This window comes from Strigops habroptila, chromosome Z (genome assembly GCF_004027225.2).
Source record: "Strigops habroptila isolate Jane chromosome Z, bStrHab1.2.pri, whole genome shotgun sequence".
NCBI lineage: Eukaryota > Metazoa > Chordata > Aves > Psittaciformes > Psittacidae > Strigops > Strigops habroptila.
Genome location: NC_044302.2, coordinates 47,397,597 through 47,420,565, shown reverse-complemented (window position 1 = coordinate 47,420,565; position 22,969 = coordinate 47,397,597). Strand labels below are relative to the sequence as shown.

At 39.2% G+C, this 22,969-nt stretch overlaps 1 protein-coding gene across 3 annotated transcripts in view; it reads left to right on the top strand.

Annotated features, from left to right (window-relative positions):
- The first annotated feature begins 10,364 nt into the window (after nt 1-10,364).
- The window catches only part of PTBP3 (polypyrimidine tract binding protein 3), a 48,848-nt gene continuing 36,243 nt past the window's right edge, over nt 10,365-22,969 (top strand). Inside the window, exon 1 of one of the 3 annotated variants that reach the window (XM_030511689.1) lies at nt 10,365-10,478. The gene's annotated coding sequence lies outside the window, so the exon portion shown is untranslated. Of the gene's footprint in view, nt 10,479-10,828; nt 10,884-22,969 lie in introns of those variants that run through there. The other 2 variants (XM_030511691.1, XM_030511690.2) reach the window with 2 other exon arrangements.

Genomic DNA, 22,969 nt, shown 5'->3' with positions numbered 1-22,969 from the left:
TCTGCCATCCAGATAAAACCTCAGTTTCTCTCCACTCTCATCACCGCTTTGTTCATGATATATAAACTTTCACCTTTGGTTGAAAGGAAAAAATGTCTGAAGGGCAGTTCAGAAGCAGAAGTTCACTCCCTTCTATCCTTGAAGCAATGTGACTTTTACAGGGATAAGAATGTCTGACCATGCCTTCAGTGTCATGCAAAAAGCAGCAGCAAATTTTATGTCCTCTGCTTTTCACACAGATAACTGAGCTCCAGGAGTTCAATTCACAGCTTTCTTACAGCCTCTGTGAAAGAACTCCAAAACCGTACCGGTGTTGGAAACACCCTGAACAACTTCTTTGTACACACCTCTTGCAGACACGCCTGTCTAGGGTGCTGTGCCTCAAGACATTGTTGAGACCGGTCCAGTTCTCTTGTGGGAACTTAACAAGAGTTAGACAAAACAATACAAGTAACAATTTGTGGCGGTGTACTCCTTCCCACTCAAGGTTATGTTAGTGGGAATTAACATGGGTGTTCACTACACAGAAGGTCTGACTTTCCTGAGAAGTTTCTCAGGGGAGGTGAAGCACAGGCTATTGTGACATCTTCTTGAAATGAGTCAATTTCGTAGGTACAGAAACAGGCCAGCTACATGTTCAGTCCTGTTCATGTGACGTGCTACAGGTCCCACCAAGTTTAGCAAGACTGCTTTAATATACGGAAAGTTGGCTCTGACCTCAAGAGTGTGTGGCTTAAAAACATTAACTTTTTAAAGCAGGTTTTTTGGTGAACATCTGTACACATCACTCTTCAGGAGTTTTAAATGAGTGGGTGGGTAGCAAGAAATAACTGACTTTGGATGAACAATGAATTCACTCTAGGCTTTTAAGATTTGCCCTGACCTTATCTGTAACTATTCTTTCAAAGCTCCTTCTTCTGAATATATGGACTTACTGGATTTAAATTTTAGCATACTCACAAACATGAGCCGAGTGAATGAGAGCGGCAAGGATTCTCTCAAAAAAATATGAATTAGTACTGAATGTGCTTCAGAGTAGTAATTCTGTTAGAAAAGCTTTCAGTAGTTTATCTTAGGACTTTCGGCTGGAGTTTTTCAAGAGGCATTTTCTCTTACATTATTCCCTTGAAATGTGGCATTTTTGTGTAGATTTAGAATGATTAGTGCAGTCACTAGTTAGCCTTTTTTTCTTTTTTCTTTTTTTCCCTCTGCAATGTGGTTAAATTTGGACAAATAGTATTATCCTGTGCTGCAACTGGAACTGTGAAATTTGAAGATACATTTCCATGCAATTTGTGAAGGCACTTTTGCAGGGTGTGCTTGAGGGAACTTGCACAGTGAGTAAAATGGACATAATGTTTTAAAAAAATGATTAAATCGGTAGCATCTGTAGCTTCTGTAGCTTAATATCTTTCCATTTATGTTTTCAACATATACTTTTCATTTCCATTTAACACCAATAAGCAAGTTTAATAAATCACAGAGGCACTGCTCTTCTTGACAGCAAAGAACCAAAGACATAACCAGGTGTTCCCTCCTGAACATGAGAAATTAAGAGTAGACCATTTGTCCCTGTCTCTCTTCGCTTACAACTGTAGGCTACCTTTGCTTTAATCTTCCCTTCCCCACCCCCCCAAGTATTTCTTGTCCACTTTTACAACAATATAAGCAGAATTTACAGTTAATTAACTTGGTTCTGGCACAATGCCCCTTAAAGCCTTCTCAAAAATAGGGAATTTCATCACTACTACAACGGTCCGTATCTTATATTAGGCAAGTTCTGAAAACAGTGTTTGAAACCTGAAGAAGGTGCATAAACACATTTGAGGATCTAGTCCAGTGCCCCTAAAGGACAACTAACTAATGAAAAATGTATGAAAGAAACAAGTAATAAACATGATGCTAGGCAAGATTCATCCAAGTCTGTAAGGGGACATCATGGATATAGAAAAATCTTGTACCAAGAAAACTGAAATTGGCAGCTGCCTACCAGAAACAGATTCTTTGAATATTTGGAAAGAAAAGAAGGAACATGAGCAAGTACACTACAGCTGTAAATTAAAGATGTGTTTCAATATACTAGAGAAATATACTGATGGGAAATTTAGTCCACTAATGAAACTTACTACCATAAACTCATCTGTAACACTGGAAGAATGTCAAGGAAATTTTTCATGGAGAAAAAAAGAAGGTGTTGTGTGATAATAAGATTCCATTATAACAGTTATCAGCTAATTGGCCATCTCGGAAGTTCTGCTGTTTCCCTGGCATTTCCAAAACACTCAAATAAATAAACAAATAAAGTTTACCACTAGAGGGTACTGCTACGTCAAGCTATCAGAAAGACACCTGGAGGTGCTAACAAATCTATTGTGCACCTATGACGTCAAGCTGTAAAGTGAAGGCACCCGGAGGAGGTAACAAACCTAATATATCCGTGTGGTGCTGCTGCCACGCTGAAATACAAAGGCTTGTCTATGGAAAAGATGTGATCATTTATCCATTATTAGGCACAGCAGTGGTCTCAGTTGAAGAAAAATTCAGAAAACTTAGATTTATGTCTTTGAGAAAAAGAGTACTCTAAAGAGAGGGAACACTGAATGACAAATCTTCATACAATTTGTAACTTTACTGAACTGAACAGATGCTGTACCAGAAATATGGATCAGAGAATGTCAAGATGTAAGTACAATAAACAAGAGTCTGTCCTGAAAAGAGGATGCTTAAAATAGACAATACAGGAAAAAAAACCCATGTTTCTCTTCAGTCAACAATCATGTCAACTAAGAAACCAAATGATCTGCAACATTCAGAGATTCATTACTATTACCAGAATTATTACAACATCAGGATATTCTCCTTAGTTACCTTATGACATCAAGTACTGTTCCAATACAAAGTAAATCATAAAGTCCCACTTTCATCTGGGGAAAAAATTGGGCTACATAAGTCAGAGTGTTTTGGTGTTACTCAGAGGGCTTGGGGAGGGGATATTTTTAAATAAAAGATGCTCATACCACTCTGTATCCCACTAGGGAATAAATAAAATTAAAAAAAGGTAGGAATATTTCTTCACCCAAAAGCAATGTCTGCTTTTCCAACAGACATTCTGCTCAAAAGAAGCCCTGACCATTACTTTCCTTCTAAACAGCAGTTCATCACTTCTTCACCTTTCCACTGGCTGTCTTGATATCCCATCTTCTTTCTGCCTCTGACCTACACAGAGCCAGTGGGAAAGCCCATACCTGTAAGTCCCTGTCAGGAACCTAGGTGACAAATAGGCCATGCTCGCACTGACAAGCCTCTCGCAGAGCCTCCACCTACACCCTCTGACCAAGGTCTTCATTTAACTTCATGTCTGGGCCTTCAGTCCCTGCCTGAATTATATCATAGGTATGCTTGCCCCTAGCTCTGTACCTGCATTGTTGTTTGGATTTCCTGCATTCACCTTGGACAAGGCATGTTACCTTCTCTTTCCCTGACACTCACCAGAGTGTCAAAAGGACCTGCTGCAGTCACCACTCTGCTCTGCTCACCTGCCACTGGTGCCATGGGACTGCATCCTGCTGCCAAGGCCACCACGTGACCTGCCCTGTTGCTGCTCGCTTCTCCCCTTCCTTTGGGGAGCAGCCTCTTCTTGCTGCTACCGGAACATGCCATGGAAAAGTGAGACTGGGCTTCTTAAGAGAGTCCCACTTGTCCTTACAGCTTCAGCAGTAGCTTCTGCCTCTGGAAGACCTCCTTAATAAATGTGCTTGAATGCTTCTCCCCTCTGCCACACCCGGTAACTTTAAATAGGTCTGTAAATGGTGGCAGCGAATAACTCACTTCAGCACAATAAACATGCAATGAGAAGCAATGGATAATATTCACTGGCCATTTCCAGGCATGTATTATGAATTAGGTTGAGAACATGCCACAGGCCCCCAAAACTGCCACCAGATTAGTGATGTATTACATACACACCCAAGAATTCATATTAATTGGATCTTGGGAGAAGGGCAAACAAAAGGACTAAGGATTAGATCTTTGTTGCCATTTTTACTGGATAGATCCTAGTGAATTATGTTTTGTTTTTCTCACAGTACAGACTGTCTCAGAATAGTCAGACACAACAGGAAGTGTTTGGTACTGTCTTACCAGCAATGAAAAATTATTATCTAGGGAGGTGAAAAAACATAGTCCTGCTCTTATCTTGTGCCTGTCTTTTGATTACTAACTGTCTGCCCTGTGGTCCAAATGGCTACCTCTTGAGCTTAAACCTGGATTTTTGTTGACATTCTTAGTTTCCCCTGAACTGCCCAGTGCCCAGTATTAACTTTTAAACCAGAATTTATTTACCTCACTCGAGGGTGGTATGTTCACAACTTTACACATTCTGGCATTTCTATCTAAATGCACAAATGCTGATTTTGGAGCACAAATTTACATCCCAAGTTTGCTAGATCTTGCTTCAAAGTTAACTTTAAGCTCTGGTAACAAATTAAACTTTGCTGTCAACAGGCGCAAAAAAGTGTATTTCAGTTTCTGCCATTCCTAAGTATCACACACTACCCCTAACACTCTTTACATTCAAACTCTGACAAAGCCTTTTACTGTCCTCACATGGGTTTTTGCCACCCTACGTGACTTGGATGTCTGCAAAGTATTCCTAGATCTTGGCAGCCCTAGACTAAAATACTGCAATGCACTCCACTTAGGACTACAGTTAACAGGTTACCTATGCCATTTCCATTACTGATAATTAGTTCATTCTCTTAGCAATGCCCTGAGATAGACAAATACTAATTTGCTGCCGTTTGTCAACAAATGCTGTTTAGGTTTACTCTGGTCTTACAATGATTCTGCACTGAAATCAGGAGACACACCATAACCTTGAACGGTAGCCAATTCCTAACTACAAGAACATTTTCCCTATTCGAGGATATTTCTGACTTTAGAGTGAAGCAACTATAACTAAATTTATTAGTAGTAACTTAATGTCATACATTTTGACGCATTCTCTCACTTATCAGCTGAATGGAAATTTGTCAAGTTTACTTCTCAGGAAAACAAAATAAAAAACAACTGCTCTTGAACCATGGCTACACAGCGATTTCAGTCTGAATTAAATTTAGCATTCTGGAAAGCACAGCTTTTAGTAGCCTAGCAAAACAACTTCTCCCTTTTTTCTTCACTGCCAGTAAAATTCTGCTAAGATTCCGCACCATTTCTGCAGTGCATCAGGCCCCTTTGTGAAAGACAGGGAATGGTAAATCCCGGTATCTACTTGTCACTGTCAATGATTCACTCAAAGGAATTGGTTTGCTCAGAGGAAACGTCTTGTTCAGTTTCTCTCCAGAAGCTACCAGTGGAGTCAAAGTTGCAACACGCAGTGCTGAGCCACGGTGCAGTGGGCAGTCTAGTGCAGAGGCCATACCCGACAAGGAGCTGCCAGCTGTCTCAGTACATGGTAAGTCAGAGAAGGGTTGGACCATGGAATTCCACAGCTGTTCTCTCCGGATGTCTGCTCTCCAGCATTACTGGAGATCCCTACCCGCACTTTGGACAACTGGATAGACCCCCACAAAAAGGTGGAGGAAGAGAAGGTTACTCTTCCTAATCCAGTTTGTGGAATGACCTTACAAGTAGCTGGGCCAGCAGAGCTGAAGAGCTGGCAAAAGTTGCAGCGAATTGTCAGGTTTAATCGGGACTCTTACTTCTTGAGCTACAGTTGCTAGTGAAAGCCTTGTGTTATCAAGTAAGAGCAAAACCAAATGTCCTAGTCAGTGACTACCCTGGCAAGAAATCCCTAATTTTTTTCCAGGAAGCTAAAAAAAAAAAATCATGCTAGAAGTTATATTGTATTGTATTACCAGAAACATAGCACATCTGACTGTGTACACGTAACATGTTACAAAGAACCGAGAAGTTCTATTAGAAGAATTACATGGAAGACAATAACATATTAAATTTCTGAGTAAACAGGAGCTAAATAAAATGGAGAAGAGGATATATCCCCATTAAATGAAAAGCAGTTTCGAAGACATTTTAGGTGCCAATTACTAATTAATGTAAAAAAAAAAAAAAACCACCAAAAAACTTAAACCCATAAGCTAATGAGTTTGTTCCAGTAAGTTAGCACTCATATAGCAATTACTTGATATATCTGGATGGCAAAAATAAAAAGCAAATGTAACAAAGATGTCTAAACTATTGATTTACTACGATAACCATACAAAGCTGATAATTTGCGGTAATTTTGTGTATTGTTTAGAATGAGTTAACAGTAGATGTTGGAAAAAAGCTGGAAAGTCGTATTTTGTTTACTTGTTAACCTGACAAGAAAAAAACAAAGGTGGTGCTACATAGCTCACTGAAAAGATTGAACATCTTTTTTCTCAGACAAATTAATTTCCCTGAGTTTCATAGTAAGTACAATTTCTGTCCTATGGATGTGCAAACTAAAGCATAGTATGGTAGGCAGTCATGCCACATCAGACCAAGTGAAGAAATAGAGAGGTCTAGAACTGGGGGTTCCGCATCTTCTTTCGCTGCTGAAACAGCATACACAGAATGTTGCATTCCTTGTTACAGCACATGGGAACTATGTGACTTGAAGATTACATACCGATTTTGTGGCAAGCATCAAAAACTTAATGAATCAAAAAAGATAAAGCATTTTCAGTGTTGAGAATCTATAAAAAGTTTTATTTTGTGATAAACAGATCAGCAAAATTCCATAAATGGATTTGTGTGATAAATTTGGCAGAACAAAATTACAAAACAGAAAAACAGGCCAGTTTAGGATTTTTGGGTTTGTTTTTGGTTTTGTTTTTGTTGGGGTTTTTTTTAGTTATTTTAGGGCATGAAAGTATTAGTAACATGGAAAACAGGAATATCAGTAAGATATGAACGAGAAAAATCTGGTAGGTGTTATACCTAGAATAACCTCAAAGAAAACTCATTCCTAATAAAATGCTGTGCTGCTGAAAACAGATAAACACAGTTGCTTAGAATAGAGCACATTGACTGATTGTGTCTGTCGAATCATATCTGCATGCTGAGTAGGCTAATTATTGTGCACTCAGGCCCTGATCCTATAATTGGATCTGTACATACAGACCCCTGTTCTCGCTTGAAGTTCTATTTAATTAAAAGACACCATATACCTCTTTAAAGTAAACACCACCATCATTCAGTTTATATGTCCTTATAAAAGAGGCAGCTGAAACACAGCACATCCATTCAACAGAATCAGTCACACACAGGTTATGGGCAGCACAACTCCACCAACTTCCCTGAAGTTGCATGAAACATGAATTTGACATGAATCAGGAAGAACGCAATTTGGAGAAACTGAAAAAGGAGAAAAAGGAACAGATAAACCAACCAGGGAAGCAAGCAGAAAATAAAAGAATGAGTAAAACAAGTGCACCAATAAAACCAAAACCAAACCAAACACCCCCAAAACAAAAATAACACAAAAAACCAAACAAACAAAAAAAAAAACCAACAAAAAAAAAACCACACCAAAGAAAAAAACCCAAACCCCAACACTAAAAGCATTACAGGGAAAGAGGAACTGAACTCCCAAACCCCAAGTTTGCTTTCCAGAAGTATTTTCCCTTACATTATCTTTATCTCTTTATCTCTTTCACTCTGCTTTGTTCCTGCCCTCCCAGGAAGGGAATGTTTAAATATTTCTTCCTTTCTGTTGCTCCCTGCATGTGTGAACAACTGGCTCACAGGCCCTATCACAAAGGATTTATTTCCTTTTTCTATTACAACAATCTATCAAATTTTCAATTGGCTTTGTGAACTGCAGTTGGAAATTAAATTAAAAGCATTCTTCAATGCCAGCACAATCTAGATTATGGAGAAACACACTTCTATTTTTACAGTATACAGACCAATTACAGGAGAACCCTCGTAGTGTTTTTAAATTACATTGTATATTTAACTTGTAACAAGAAACATGTGTGCCAAGGGATGAAACTGTAAGGAATTTTTGACAATTTGACCTCTAAAGAAAAGACCTTTCAAAGGATTCCAAAATTCCTATATTTTTAATTTTTAAATTTTTGTAAAAATGTAATTAATATATGATATATTCTAATATACTGGAAATATTTATTATATTCTAGTATGCATGTATGTATATTCTAATATCAGAAAGTATGTATTAACATACATATTAGAATACATATAAAACATATAATCATATGTATATTCTCTCCTCCTTTTCTCATCATAACTTATTGAAATATCATTTATCCTGTTATGGCTAAAATTCATTTTTTCAAATGAATCTTGCCCCACCTGTCAGTATGCTGGGTGGGGGGTTTTGATTATGGTGATCTGTCCCGCTCCGGCATTTCATGGGGGAACAGAAAGGCAAACTTTTCAACACTCCTATATTCTTAACAAAATCTACTGTTTTCAATAAGTTGCTTTTGAACTAGACTAATTAAATTACACAATACAGTCGTAACTTCATTTCTTTTGCAAGTGATGATAACCATAAAACCAAAACCTGGTTTAAGGTGGAAATCACATGAAACTTCTCACAATTTTCACTCAAGACTGCAACTTTTCCCAGATATAAGAATTCAGGCTGACTCTCAACTTACAGCCTCTGATCAAGCCCAGTCTCCCATTTTGATGTGTATATGCCATGAACTCCAAAGCACTCATCAAGGTGCTCCTTGATGAAGGCAGGGACTGGGCCAAGTACTTGGTGAATATGGGGCTTTAGAACCAGATGATCTTTCAGGTCTCTTCCAACGCAAACCACTGTATGATTCTATGATTCTAAACTGCTGCCTACCAGCTTCTTCTCCAGTCATTCCACATGCTCTCCTTCCAGCAGGACTCAAAAGTTGTCCTGTCACAATCAAAGCAAATACCATCCAGCAGGTCACAGGACACAGATGATGGGAATCATCTGTCAGGAAGTGCTCGCAGTTAACTCGCTAAATATATTCGCATTACATGAAGGGAGAGAGGATCGGGAACTGTAATCATCAAAAGCCTGTGTGTCAGGCTAAGTCTTGCACCAAGTGAACTCCAGGAGATGTAAATATGTAAAAAATCCCACTGTTTCCTGTAAAAGACGCTGTCATGTATTGTGATTGTGTTAGACACTGAACAAATACAAATGCAAGCCTTTTTCCAGTTTATGTCAAAGATTTCACCATTTGCACCAACCTGCAAAAGGCTTTTGAAAGCATATGGATCTGCCCCGCTTCTAACATTATCTTGTCTTCACCACCTTTTAGCTTTTACTTTCAGATTTTGTGCATTGGATTTTGTGCAAATAAGCAACTGTTATAATATCCCATGCTTAACACGAAGACATCTCTTGTACACATTAATCTTTCCTGTTCCTGGCAGGGGTTTAGAGACCAGCGGGGCCTCTTGCTATCCACTATCTCCCTCTAACCCTCAGCCGTACACACTGTACGAGTTACAAGTACAAGTACTGTACAAGTTACACTTGTAACTTCCACATCATGTGAAGCGCTGGCATTTCACACAGAATATTCAACCCATTTGCAGAGAAGCTGTTTCTTCTCCCATGTTCTTGGATGGCTCAAGTCAGGAGTGATATGAGAAACATCCAGATCTCGTATTTCTACAGAGACAGAATAAAAAAAGTGCTTTATCCCAAAAACTGTGGCAGGTCTCTATTTCCCACTTAAGCCTATCAGAGTCACAGGACTTTGATAACGGCACGACTTGTCTTGTGACTCATTCATTTGGTTGAGGATACATGTTTCTTTAATGCCATAGACTAGAAACGGAGCTAGCTCAGGCAAATCCTTAAAGTCTGCACTACGCTGGACTCGAATAGAGGAAGACATTTCCTCCCAGCTTCATCTGGTAGCTCCCAGTGGCTCCGCAGCACCTCCTACCCCCTGGCCTCCCACCTCTAAGGAGCAGGATGCCGAAGCACCTCACCTGGCCCTTCACCCAGCCACCTCAGACACCGGAAGGCCACCAGACAGGGCTGTGCGCTACCCAACAGTTTCCCACCGCGCTCCACAGGCCTGACACGCACTTTTCTTGGCCTCTGCCCGCTGCCCCAGCGGGGGCACGGCCAATTCACAGCCCAGCTCTGACACGAACGAGAGCTTTCAAAGCGCTGTGCCCATCAGCTCTGCGGCTGGAGAGCACGACCCGCCAGCACCCAGCCCACTCCCGGTGCACGTGAGACCGTTCTGCCCCGCCAGCGGCCGCCCCAGCGCGCCCAGCTCCGCGTATGCGCCGCGGGAAGACGGAGGGTAGGGGTGGGAGCTGAGGTAACCCCGGCCGGGCGCGCGCCCGTAGGCGCGCTCGCTCCGCCGGGAGCCGGCCCCCAGCGCGCATGCGCAACTGCCGGCGGAGGGCGGGGCGGGGGCGGTGGCCGCTCGCTGACATCCGCGGGCCGCCCCGGCCGCCCCGCCCCCGCCCCGGCCCCGGGCGGGCGCCGCTCCCGCTGGCCGGGCCATGGATGGGTTAGTACCTGCCGCCGCCGCCCCGCTGCGGGAGCCGCGGCCGCACCGAGGGGCGGGCAGGGGTCCGCGACCCCCCGGAGGGCTTCACCTGGAGCCGCCTGAGGCGGGGCGCGGCCTCCGGGGGCGGGGGGCCGGCCCGGCCCCGCTCCTTCCTCCCCGGAGCAGCGGGCTGGCCGCGCCGGGGGTGGGCAGGGGGGGGCCGAGGGAGGTTACCCCCCGCCCCCGGCGGAGGTAGCGCAGCGAGGGGAAAGGTGGGTGTTGGAGGGGGCCGGGTTTCGGAGGGGCCGGGCTCAGGGTGGGGATATTGCCGCGGGCCGCTCCACCAGGTACTTGTGGAAGGAGGAAGCCAGCGGCCGTGGTTGGCGGGGAGCTGAGGCACCGGGCGCCTTCGCCGAGAGCTCTGTGGTATCCGGCGCGTGCGGGTTCCTTTCTTCCCACTTTCTTCTCTTTCCTCTATCCCTCCCCTCCCCTCTTCCTCTGTTTCTTTCTCAGCGGAGTCGGGGGCTCGTTTTTTCCGCGCCGCTGCTCGCGGCTGGCTTCAATCCGGCAGCGAGGCCGGCGTCCGGCGCCGCGCTGGGAGTAGAGCGCGGTTGCGGCTCGGGATGCTGCGGGCGCTGCGCTGCGCCGCGCCGCGCCGCGGGGCTCGGTCCGCCCTCCCGCCCGCCCATTGCGCCGCGGGGCTGCCGGCCGAGGTGGTGCCCGCCTCTCCGGTGCTGCTTGCTGTCGGCCTTTTAGCCTTATTGTAGCGTTACTTCTCGTAGCGTGTTAAAAAGCCCACTGGCGCGCTGCTCTCGTAGCGGTGAGCGGGCGTCGTGATGAGCTTTTGGAGATTGTAGTTCCATGTGGTAACTTATAAGTTTTGTGCCTCAAGTACCTTAATGTAGCAGAAGAAAACGCGGCGGTGCTGCTGTCAGTAGCTGGTATCTTATAGAGGTGCATATGTGGAAGTGAACTGATTTACATTTATTCTACAAGGTTAATCAATAATCAGAATGGTTATTAGTGTAGTCCTAAATGCATTTTTATAGACTGTGCTGAAGGCCTTAGGTACACGGTAAGTTGTTACAGTGATAAAAGTTTATATGGTATGTGGTCCTCAGAAGGTAAAAGTATTTCTGGCAAGTTTGAGTCCCGCTGCTGCGGTAGCGTGATGTGTGCTGACTTCTGTCATACGTCTTCGTAAATTTTCTTAACTCGAAAGTAAGTAATAAAACTAAGTTTAGTATGTGTACTGCCAACTTCCCTCACTAATTTTTAAGTGCAAACATGATTGCTGGTATATTTTTCCTTTGCCTAGTGGTATTTCCAAATCCAAAGCCTGGGAAGTTTGTCCGCAGTGGGGAAAGTCAGCAGTCCCAGGAAAGTAGCTATACCTAATGTCAGTAAAGTACGTTACTGTTTCTTTTGTTTTTTCATTGTGACAGTACACATACGTGAAAATGGAGATGATCAGTGAAGACAGTACTTCTAACTTCATGTAAATATGTAGATATTAAGTTGAAGTGCATCCTGATCCTCAGTGACCTGTAAAATCTTAAGTGTTCTTGAAATCTAGGAATTCTGAAACAGAAGTTAAGAGGACTTTTTATTCTCCTTTTTTTTCTCTGACAGATCAAAGCAGTACTGCTCAAACTGTTCTAGCATCTTTTCACATTGCTGCAGTGAAAACCTTGATAGGGAAGCAGGTTGACAAAACCAATCTTGTGTAAATGCTGATTAATCAGAAAAAGCCAATAGTCTTAGCAAATATCTTTTTGGAAAACTTTATTAAAAAATGTATCACTTTTTCACATTTGCTTTGAAACTACTTCTTAGAAAATTCCGAAAGAATATTAAGAAAGTTCTCACTGGAGTGAGAATCTTCTTTTTTATCTGTTGTGCTTATGAGTAACATGTAATTTTATTTTTATTCTAATCCCTTTAAGAATATAAATTTTTTTTTTTACTCTTAGGTTGGGGAATTGCAATTTAAGCTGAGTGTATGGTTCCTATTTTCTTTCAGCTAGAATGAGGAGTTTCTTCTTCAAATTTTTTAAAATTTTATAAAGGATTTGTTATTTCAGTTGAGAGAGAAGGGAAAAAGAGGTATGCGTTAGTTGGTGTGCTGCCCTGAGATACTAGTACTAAAGATAAGTTTAGGTTGATATTAGTTATGTTTCGAGTAGAAATAGTATGAGCAAATGTATGTAGTTCTTAAACTGTACAAATTATTGCAGAATAGAACCTTGCTAATAAACTTGCTTGTCAGTAAGGCAAAGATGAAGGGTACAGTAAAGGTGAATCAACTGAGTGGGGTTTTTTAAGAAATTTTCTTGAGGAGAGCTTTTTAGGTGTTTCGGTAATAATACAGGTGTCTGATGATAACTGCAGGTTAGAGTAAGCTCCGAGTTGTTAAATGTTGCCTTTGACAGTTCAGGAAGGCCTGCTTTTTGGTGATTTGAGGATGTTCTTTTGGTAGAAGATGCTAAATACTTTCTGAGAATTCAAACTGTTAGTTGAAGATGCAGGCTGTTAAGACCATGATTGCCCTACCTATAACTTTTCATAAATCAGCTTGTGAGTTTTGTTGTGGTTTGTTTTTGGTTTTGTGGGTTGTTTTTTTTTTTTTTTTTTTTTTTGTTAAATGTCCTTCAAAGAGGAAGAGTGAAAGAAGTAAAATTACACTTCATTTACATTAATACACACATTAAATACAGGGCTTAATTTATTTCTGTGGGATATTGAGGCTAACTTAGATCCAAACCTTATATGTAGAGAGGGCAACAATACATGAGCACAGAGAAACAGTTTTTATTTGGATCAGGAAGATTTTCTAGAAAGCTGTAAAAAAAATCTACTGTTTTCTGGCGAAGAATTTGGCTCCTTATTTAAGATTTTTGCATTTGGAGGAAAATGTGATTTAAGTTCATATAACTAAATTTGAAGAAGTTACTAATGGTATGAACTACACTATTTTGTTGACTACTGAAGGCAGCCCAGATATGTATATAGATGTATATATATATATTTTTTTTTTTAACTGAGGTTAGAAACTTCCTTGTTGGCTATTAAGAGGGAAAAAGCCAAGAACAACAGTAAACACAGCCGTGGAATTTATATTTGCAAGTTAAATTCAGCCCAGTCCGGTACCAGATTAAATCTTCAGGTTTAACAAGGTTTCTGAATTCTGGAAGATGATATTCAAGCTCTTAGAGACATCAGCCACCTGCACGTTGTTGTCCTTAGGTTTTTGGCTTGCAAGCCTTTTTTGAATTTATATTCTATGTAGAATAAAAGTATCATGTAGTTGCTTCATCAGTCCCTGTTTCTAACCCACCTTGAGTTAAGCGCTTCTGCAAAATATCTAATGTAGACCTAGTATGAATTAAATTGTTTCTCCTTATGAGTTTGCAGTTCACTGAACAAACTTGTTTCCTATTAATATCTGGTATGATCAGAAGAAGGAATCACCTGTCACAATCGGACACATGAGAATAGCAAAATATGAATCAATCTTATAGTGTCCTTATCACTTGTTGACCTACTATTTATTTGATTTGGTATATAGTCAAGAAAACTGATCTGCTTAAGGTGCCTGATGGGGGAAGATAAGAAATTAAGTATGCTGGGTCCTACCAGGAAGTATTTATCAAGTTTTATGCTGAACTAATCCTGTGCTAGTTGAAGCAGCTCTGGAGGTATTAAGTGGTACGCACAAGTGGGTTTAGGTTGACTTTCTTTTAAAGAATATCCTGATTAAACATAATATTGTGACAGAACATGAGGATGGGAGTTAGTTATATAATAAAAGTATGCCTACAGCTGCTGTTTCAAGGTACAATTATTAATTATTTTCTTTTGCACTCATTAACAGTTGCATGGAATTGCACTTTTGGTGCTTTTGACCATTGTACTTTTAATTTCATTTTGTGCAGCATAATCTTTTTGGAAGACATTTGAGAAAAAAAAATTTTGGGTTTGTTTTTTCTTTCTCATTTCAGTGTGTGAAAACCCAGCCTATCTTTTCAGGTCTGTGGATGTGACTTACATTCAAGTAAGAGGCAGCATTCTTGACGTGGCATTGCAGAGTGGATAGGTGAAAAGGAAAACTTATTTTGGCTGTTGCTGTTGATATCGCTCTTCCCTGCTCTTGCTGTTTCCCTCTTAGCTAAAGTTGTTCCAACTCAGGACTGTTGCCAAAAGTGCAGCACCATCCTCAGCCATGCATTTCTGCACCTCCCTTGTGGTGTAGCAGTTGTCATGTGTAAATTACTCCGCTACCATGCTGCCTTGCAGTTGTTAGTCACTGCAGGGAAAGCTGTGAAAATACAAAGGTGAGGAATGGCACGATTGCCTCTGCTCATTGCAACTGACCGGGAAACCACACCCAAAATTTCCTGTGAAAGCCAGTGGAATGAATGCTTACATGATTCAATAATCTAACCGTTATCTTTGCAATGAACTTTCTTAATCACACTGTACTACAAGTAATGTAAGTTGCTGCTATTCTTATTCACTAAATGATATGGGGTATTATAATAGCATTTAGAGTCTGGGAGAAGACAGATCATTCTGTCTCAATAGTGAATACCAGAAGCAAAGGAATCAAAACAATATTTGCGTATGTACACTCTGTGCAAGTATGCATGCAAGTATGCATGCTACACATGCCAAGTGTATGGTGGGGTCAGTACGCCCTAGTAGGATCTTACCATTTAAACAAAACATTACAATCTCTTGGGAGCGTCGTTGCATTAATCATGGGAATAAGGATGATCCAAAACCTGTTTTGGAATAGGCAGAAATAAAATCTGTCTTCTGGTTTGGGATGAGGCCATGTGGAGAAATTGGGGGCTGGTAACCCGTTTCTTGCTTTAGGTGGCACGGTGGCTGCAGTGGCACATGAGAAGGATGTGAAATAACTTCCATGTGTTATGAAAAGCAGGTTGCTCCAGATCTGTTCCACTGCACTTTGCAGTGATTTGGTTAAGAGTATTGCTCCAACTTTTGGTACTTGCTTACTAGGAAATTTCTAAACTGCAATACTTGGAAAAGGCCACAGATATTTTTGAATGGAGGATTCAAGCACATTTTTGCACTTGTCCAGAGTGACAACATACTTCAAGGGCTGCATTTGAATGTGCAAACTGTGCTTCAACCCTTAGAGATACAGGTTCCCATATCTTAAAGGTCTTTTTCAACCCTAATGATGCCATTATTCTATACGCCTTCAGCCTTTTAACCATAACATTTTCTAGGCTGGAAACATTTATAATACTGTTTGGCAGTCAGCACGAAATAAATGCATGTTGCCACAGTGACCCCAAAGATCACTGCAAATTAAAGGAATATAGCATCTGTAGCATCTGAGTATTTTACTGACTTACAACATTTCTAGGTGTCTTAGTTTAATCCGTAAATTGCAAGTAATCCCTCTGGGTTTTGTTAGGGCTTCTTTTCCTGTCTAGCTGTGCATAGCTTAATTAGGATCTTTTTTCCAGTTCCATTTCTGTGGGGTTTTTTGTTGTTCATTTTCTCACTTTACTACCCACTATAGTGGATTCATTTTCTTACTCTTTTTTTGATTTGTCAGTTCACCTGTTACTGTTTTCTAGTCTCTAATTTCTCCTTCTTGATCCATGTTATAGAGACAAGCTATTTGTTCTGATCTCATGTTACCAGAAGGATTACTCTAGCTTCATGTCTGTTTCTTCCCCCTCATTTTGGTTACCTGTCCTTTCCCAAAACACAGCCAATTTGAAATCTGTAATGAACTTTTTTGAAGTTATTCTGTGCCCAGTATAAAACCTTGGATGTGGTGGAAGCTGTAGTGCAAAACTCAGTTTCTGTGGAGGAGACTTCTTGAACTCAAAAGTAGGTGGTCTGTTTTTCATTTGGTTTCTGTCAGTGCTAGCAAACTTGTTTCTGTGTAACAAAATTTCATAGAGGTATAGAAAAGCTTGCTCTCCTTATAAAGCTGGTCAGTTTCAGAAGATGAGTACAAATTGTAGGCATCCACAGTCTCTTGAGCTGTTTAAGAGTTTTAATTTATAATACCTCCCCCACTCCCCTTGGTATTTCTCCACCAGACAACCAAGTATTTATAGGTGTGGGGTGCCAAAGAGTGAGTGAAAGTATGGGTGGCAAAACTATGTATGTTGTCCAGTCTTATAGGACAACTTCATGCATGAGCTATAGTAGTGTTTGAAGGAAAGGTCAATGAGTATAGACATCACTTCCTGATAAACAAAATAAATTAGTATCTATAATTCTATGCATTTCTAGATTTTTTTTTTTTTTTTTTTTTTTTTGCCTTTTTTCCCCCCAGAATTAAAAGCAGTAATCTGTTGCTTCAGAAACTGAGTTGTCTTAATTTCATTGGCTTGGAAGTGTTACCTAAGTCTGTCACTGAAGAAGGCTTTGTTTGTATGTAATTTTCTTTTATTCTGTAAACCACTGTTTTATCCACTAGTATATGCCTTTCAATTTATTGAAATAGAGCTTGTGCATGTACAATGGCTGTTCTCTAAAAAAGGAAAAACACCGTATTGAAGTAAAATGTAATGCTTTAAAAATGTAAAAGTAAATTGAAAATAGCTTTTCATTGCAAAATCTTCTCTGCAGGATCCCATAACATAGTTTCTGTAGGGAAATTGGTGTGCTAGTGGCACTGCAAATGACAATTTTTGGCTTACCATCATGTAAAATAAGTCTCGAGTGTATGTGTGTATATTTGTATGTGTATACACTAATGGGACTTGTATGTAAATGTAAATATCATTCAGTCTGTGCTGTGTTCCCTTATTGCCTCTGCTTTCTTTTGCTTATTTTTGCCATGTAACGATTGGCCGGGGTAGGGCTGAGGACTGGACAATAATAACATAAATATTGTCTGTGATGAAGAATCATTAAGGAACAGATTATGATTCTTTAGGCATTTTTTATTTTTGTGAATCATAGGGCTCATCTATTTTGTGTGCAAAATCATTTTATTGCATGCTTGTGACAAGCATGGCCTAGCATGTTGTGAACAATGTTCTCTTGGAGGAGCTGTTTATAGTATGAATATATGGTACTAGTTGCTGCTTCAGTATGTACCTTAAAAGATAGGGAGAGGGACTCATAACGGATGGCCAGAAAAAAGACAGGTCTCAGCAGGATCCAGAGTTCTCAAAAATATGCACTCCAAAGACTAGATTAAAATTGTGTTCTAGGCTGATAAGTGTTAGTAACTTGATCTTTAACCAAAGCAATCTCATTTAAAACTGTAGACTGCCCAAAGGTGGTAACTCATATAGTTACTAGTACTTTATAAAATACAGAGAATATTAACAGGATGCATGGATTTAAGTATTAATAAAATTCAGGAGTTGTATTTGCTGCATAGGTTTTCTTCTCAGAATCATGTTTCTCCTGTAGTTGGTTGTATGTTTGTTAGCAAAAAGGTAGGGTTAAAACTAAAGAAGTCATGCTTAACAGTAAAATCATTTTAGTATTACTGTTAAATCAGTTCACAGTGTACTTTGATTGGGGGAAATAATAATTTTGCCAGCTAACTTGTGCGTTCTACTGAGAATTGGAAGAAATGGAGACTGCTAGAGGGTGTATTATTGTGAAGTAAAGCTGAAGGGAAAAGGTCATTTTGTGTGACTAGTGATATTCAGGAGAGGGAATAAGAGAGAAGAGCTTGTCCATATATATTGGAAAGATGGAATATTTATGTAAACAGAAGATGTAGGCTTTCTGGATACGCAGGAGAATCTAAACAAAAATAGAGGTATATTAATGCTACGCTGTCTCATGAGTCTCCAGACAGTCTATTATGGCTTTGCCCTCATTTACATAATTAGTGTATTAATACTGAAGATTTAATCTAAAGGATGATGCTTACAGCACTAGTTTATTACTAATTGTTCCAAGAGATGAAGCAGAATTGGGTTGAGGAACAGAGACTGTTGCATAAGAGAGTGTCATTGCAGTGAGAAACCGGTAAGCAGCATTGCTAAGGAAGTGGGGAGGAAGGACAAGAACTGTGTGTATCGTAGGTGTGACTGTATTTTTCCTGCATACAACTCTACTCTCCTAGAAAACATTAAGTAGTAACTGAAAATTGAGCTTGTGAATAGAAGTATTATACACTGTTGTTGATCTTGATGCATATCTTTCATCTATTAGGACAAAAGCTTATTCAAATCATACTTAATTTATGTGATGCATGTGATCATGCACACTTCTATTACTTTCTAGCTACTTGACTTTAAGTGTGCAATTCTTAGAGCTTTTAGTCCTAGAGTTCTGTATTTGCTTGAGAACATGAATCTTCCTTTTAAACAGTAAGAAATTTCTGGCTTTCATTGCTGTGAAAAAAGCTTTAAATGTGAAGCTGAAAATTAAGTACTCAAAAGACAAGCAATCCAAAACATGTGTCTTTAGAGTGTCATGGTTAATTTGAGAATAGGAACTTTTTTTTTATGGTGGCTTTTTTTTTTTTTTCCCCCAGTCAATTTTTAAGGCTCTGAAAATTTATAAGTTAGAAAAAGTAGTTTCATGCTTTTAAAATGAATGATTGATCAGTTGAGAGTCAAATCTCTTTGCTAGCTTCCTATGAATTCATGGTGGCTTTTAGATGCATAGAAAGTGAGAATTTTTCTCCTCAAATATTATTTGCTTAAACTAAATTATGTGTATTTAATTCTGCAGAAAAATAGAAATTGAAGTTACAAAAGTAGATATCTTTCATAATCCAAGGTAGACCTGCTGATTGACACTGGAATCATGTTTATGCATCCTTCTGTTTTCAGAAGGAACTACAGTTAAAATTAACAGTAAAACTATGTTTCACATAGAAATTCTGCAGAAATTTTGTTGATTGCAATTGTGATCCTGCCAGTTGTTTTCTTTTTTAATGTGTTGTGCATTGTTAAACTGTTTCCTTTGCAAGAGAAAAAAAATCCATAGCTCATCGCATTTTTACTTTGTAGTGATGTTTTTCTTTCTTTAACCTGTTTACCGTTGTGATAATTTGCTAACATCTTCCGTTTTCTCTTCATTTTTTTATACTGTGTTTTACAGATGTCTTAGCAGTCTGTTTGAAGATAGGAATCTCTTTGCAGCTTTTCACATACATTCATTGTTACTTTTATTATAACCTTTACTGTTTTGGTTTTTTTTGTTGTTGTTCTTGCTGAAACCATCTTGATAGTCATAAGCCTCATGGTTTTGTTCTGTTTATCTTAGCTGTATTTCTTTCTTATTTTTAACCTTTAGTAATAAAAAATTATAAATCAGATTGTCCAGTTATGGCACTTTTGTACTTTATAAGACTATGTAAATTTTCTTCTGGCCAAATTCAAAAGAGATGGCTTACTGGATGTTTACATCATGTAAGCATCATGTGACTTGTGCATTGTAAAGCATAAAATGGTGCAAAACTGTACACAATATCACATCATACAGATACATTTGTGACTTCAAGCAAAAAACCTTAGGTTTAAGGCAAGGTATCTTTTCACTGTACAGGACTTCATTCTGTATAGTGTTTATTTACAGATATGCTCACACATTCAGTTGCTTATTAAGAATTAGGTTGAAATTTTTAGTAAAACTTGTGTTGAGTGTCCTACTGATTTTTTTAAAAAGGAATATATTTGAAAATAATATACTGAAGTAACTTTCTCATGTATTTAAGGGTTTAACTAGGAAGCATTAATCTTTGTTGCCAGTAAAGTTTATATTTAAATTATCGGGGAAAAAAAAAAACCCAAACCAAAATATTATTGGAAAGTTCTTGCCCTGTATCAAGCATAAATACAAAGTGTATGATATTATAGTATTCTGACCTGTGGAGCCTGGTCATGATGTCTCTTTTGGACTTTCCGCATCAAACTGCCAAGGTGATACTGGGTAACGTTGTATCTTATTTTAAATACTCAAGTAGTCAGTCCCAAGTGTGACAGCTGGAAGTATAACGATGTCTGCGCATCTGGATGCAGATTTAGGGTTACTGATTTTTTTTTATTCTTTAGTAATAAAAGAAATGTAATGATGAAAGTCTGAAGTATCATATTATTGTTCAGTTTAAGTGAACAGCATACTGTTAGACTGGTATCTCCAATGCAGTTCTTTACCATGTCCCCATTAGAGTGTAAATGTCTTCGATGCAGAAATGGAGTATTTTGTAATTTTCACTTCTCTTGCTCACTCATGTTTGTGCACTTAGTGAAGCAATAGCTGGATCTTATATTCTACTACGCTTATTCAGAGACCCTAATATGTTTAGGAAGAGACAAACAAACATCTTTGATATTGGTGACACTTGTTTAGCAGTTCTCCTAGTGTACAAACCAGAAACTTTTTTGTTTTGCTGCAATAATAAAGGTGTTATTGTCTCTAAATGGGAACACCCCTCAATAAATTTGAGAAATTAACTTTTAAACTGGTGTTATTTTAGTTGCTTTAAGTATGAATAGGCTGTATTAGTACACTGGAAAAGGAAACAACAGGAACATGCAACACATAAATTATTATTCTGACTTTCAGATTAATTACTTTCCAATTAATCTATTCTGGTTTACTGAAAGCCAAATTAATGTGCAAAGTGTTGTATAAATAAGCGGGGAAAAGGTTTTTGGTAATACGCCTGTCCCTCCTGTGGTCTTTTGTAAATTACTACATTTTTCGAAGTCATATTTGCTAATAAATTGTTCTTAAAGTGGAAATGCTGAAGTGCATGGATTTCAGTTGTTTTATTGTATAAATGCAGCTGCTCAGGGAGAGAACAGCTTGTGTTGAAAGCTGATCTGCAAATCACTTTGTTACTTCAACATTGTTAATTTTGAGTTTCCTTTGATTTGATTGGTTTTAGATTGTCTGGTTCCCCATATGTTGTCTTATATCCCAAATACATTATCTAATAGTGATGCAAAAGAACCTTAAGTCAGTTCCTAAGACTGTGTGATGCTGCTCTATGGCAAGTGCAGATAACAGTTTCTCTTTGCTTGTACTTCAGATCAGTAATAGTGGGAGAATGCTGCTGAATTCTACGTGCTGCACTAGGAGCAGATTGATGAGAGTTAAGCTGTCCTTAGTTTAATTTGTATTTCACGCCATTAAGACAATCTTCATATACAAACAGTAATTTGAGAATTTGTGGGAAATTGGAAAGTGTGTCATTCTATTAAAGGCAGGAAAAAGTAAAGTTTAATGTTGGCCTGTTTCCACGAATAGTTGTCAGGATCAGGAAGGGAAAGCAACGGTAATGATGTACTTACCAAGTTGTGCTGGTTGATTTTTGTCGTGCCTTCATCACAAAAAGACAAATTACTATTTACCTTACAAAAACAAAAGAAAAACAGTTACATGGAATAACCTACTATTGTTGTTTTCCTGATCCAACACTTGCACAATTTTGCAGACCTTAAGGGGTAGAGAGTTCAGTGTTTGTGTCGTAATATATAGCAGAGGTGTGCACTACATGATACTTCCACCTTTAGAACAACTTGGCAGTGGAAATTTCTATTTAAAATGTCAGAGATCTTTGTCCAGGAGCATTAGAGACTTAAATTTCCTTGTGTTGGTAGTCTGTGTAGAGGTCTCTCCATCTGAGCTCAAGTTAACGTGCTGAATCTGTTTTACTTCATAGAGTAGCTATGCAGTTCTCTGAAAACAGTTGACTCTTAATGCAGATAAATGCTTGCAGCTGAAAAGTTAAATGATGCTTTTCATAATTGAGAATGTTACTTAATAACTTTTCACTTGAATTCAACAGTACAGTATAAGTTTACATATATATTTGAAGCCCTTATAAGAAAAGGCTGAGGTAGACTCTTGGATGTGAAAAGCATTGAGCTTCACTCTTAAATTTGTACAATCAACTGCAGTGTAACTTCCAGGAGAAGGGGAGAAAGGATTAACTTGGGATAACCAAGTAAACCAGTAACATTCTAGTACATACGGGCACTATCACAGGAGGTGGAAAGGGCAGAATTTGGTTTCTGTATGTAGCTTTCCATTCCATGTTTAAGCCTGGCCCAGAGTCCCCCAGGTTGTCTTGTGGGATGTAATCATTAGGCGAGAGGGATGTGAAATGTCTTTCCTGGGGGTGCATTTCTGGCCTCCAGTTTGACAAACTATCATTTTAATGCATCTAGTAATCAGTCTATCTTTTATTGTAATACGGAGCACTTTAAAAGATCATCCATAGATTTAGAATGCTAAATAGGGTTTAACTTTTAGGAATTCTGCTCAAGGGGGAGTAGTCATTGATAGTTTGTAATCCTTGAAAATTGACAATGCCTTATTTTATTAATGTTTTGTTATCCGTTTGATAGATATTTAAATGTTGAAATTATCAAAGAAGTATTCTCAGTTGATTTATTAAGTAGTCTCAAGTCATTGAAATGCGTGTGAGTTTTCGTGCCATGTGTTCGTATTCACCTGTGCTTGCAGGGAAGGAATATTGCAAGACATTTTGTATAAGAATTTTAAAATGTGATAAATCTAAAGCAGCTTTG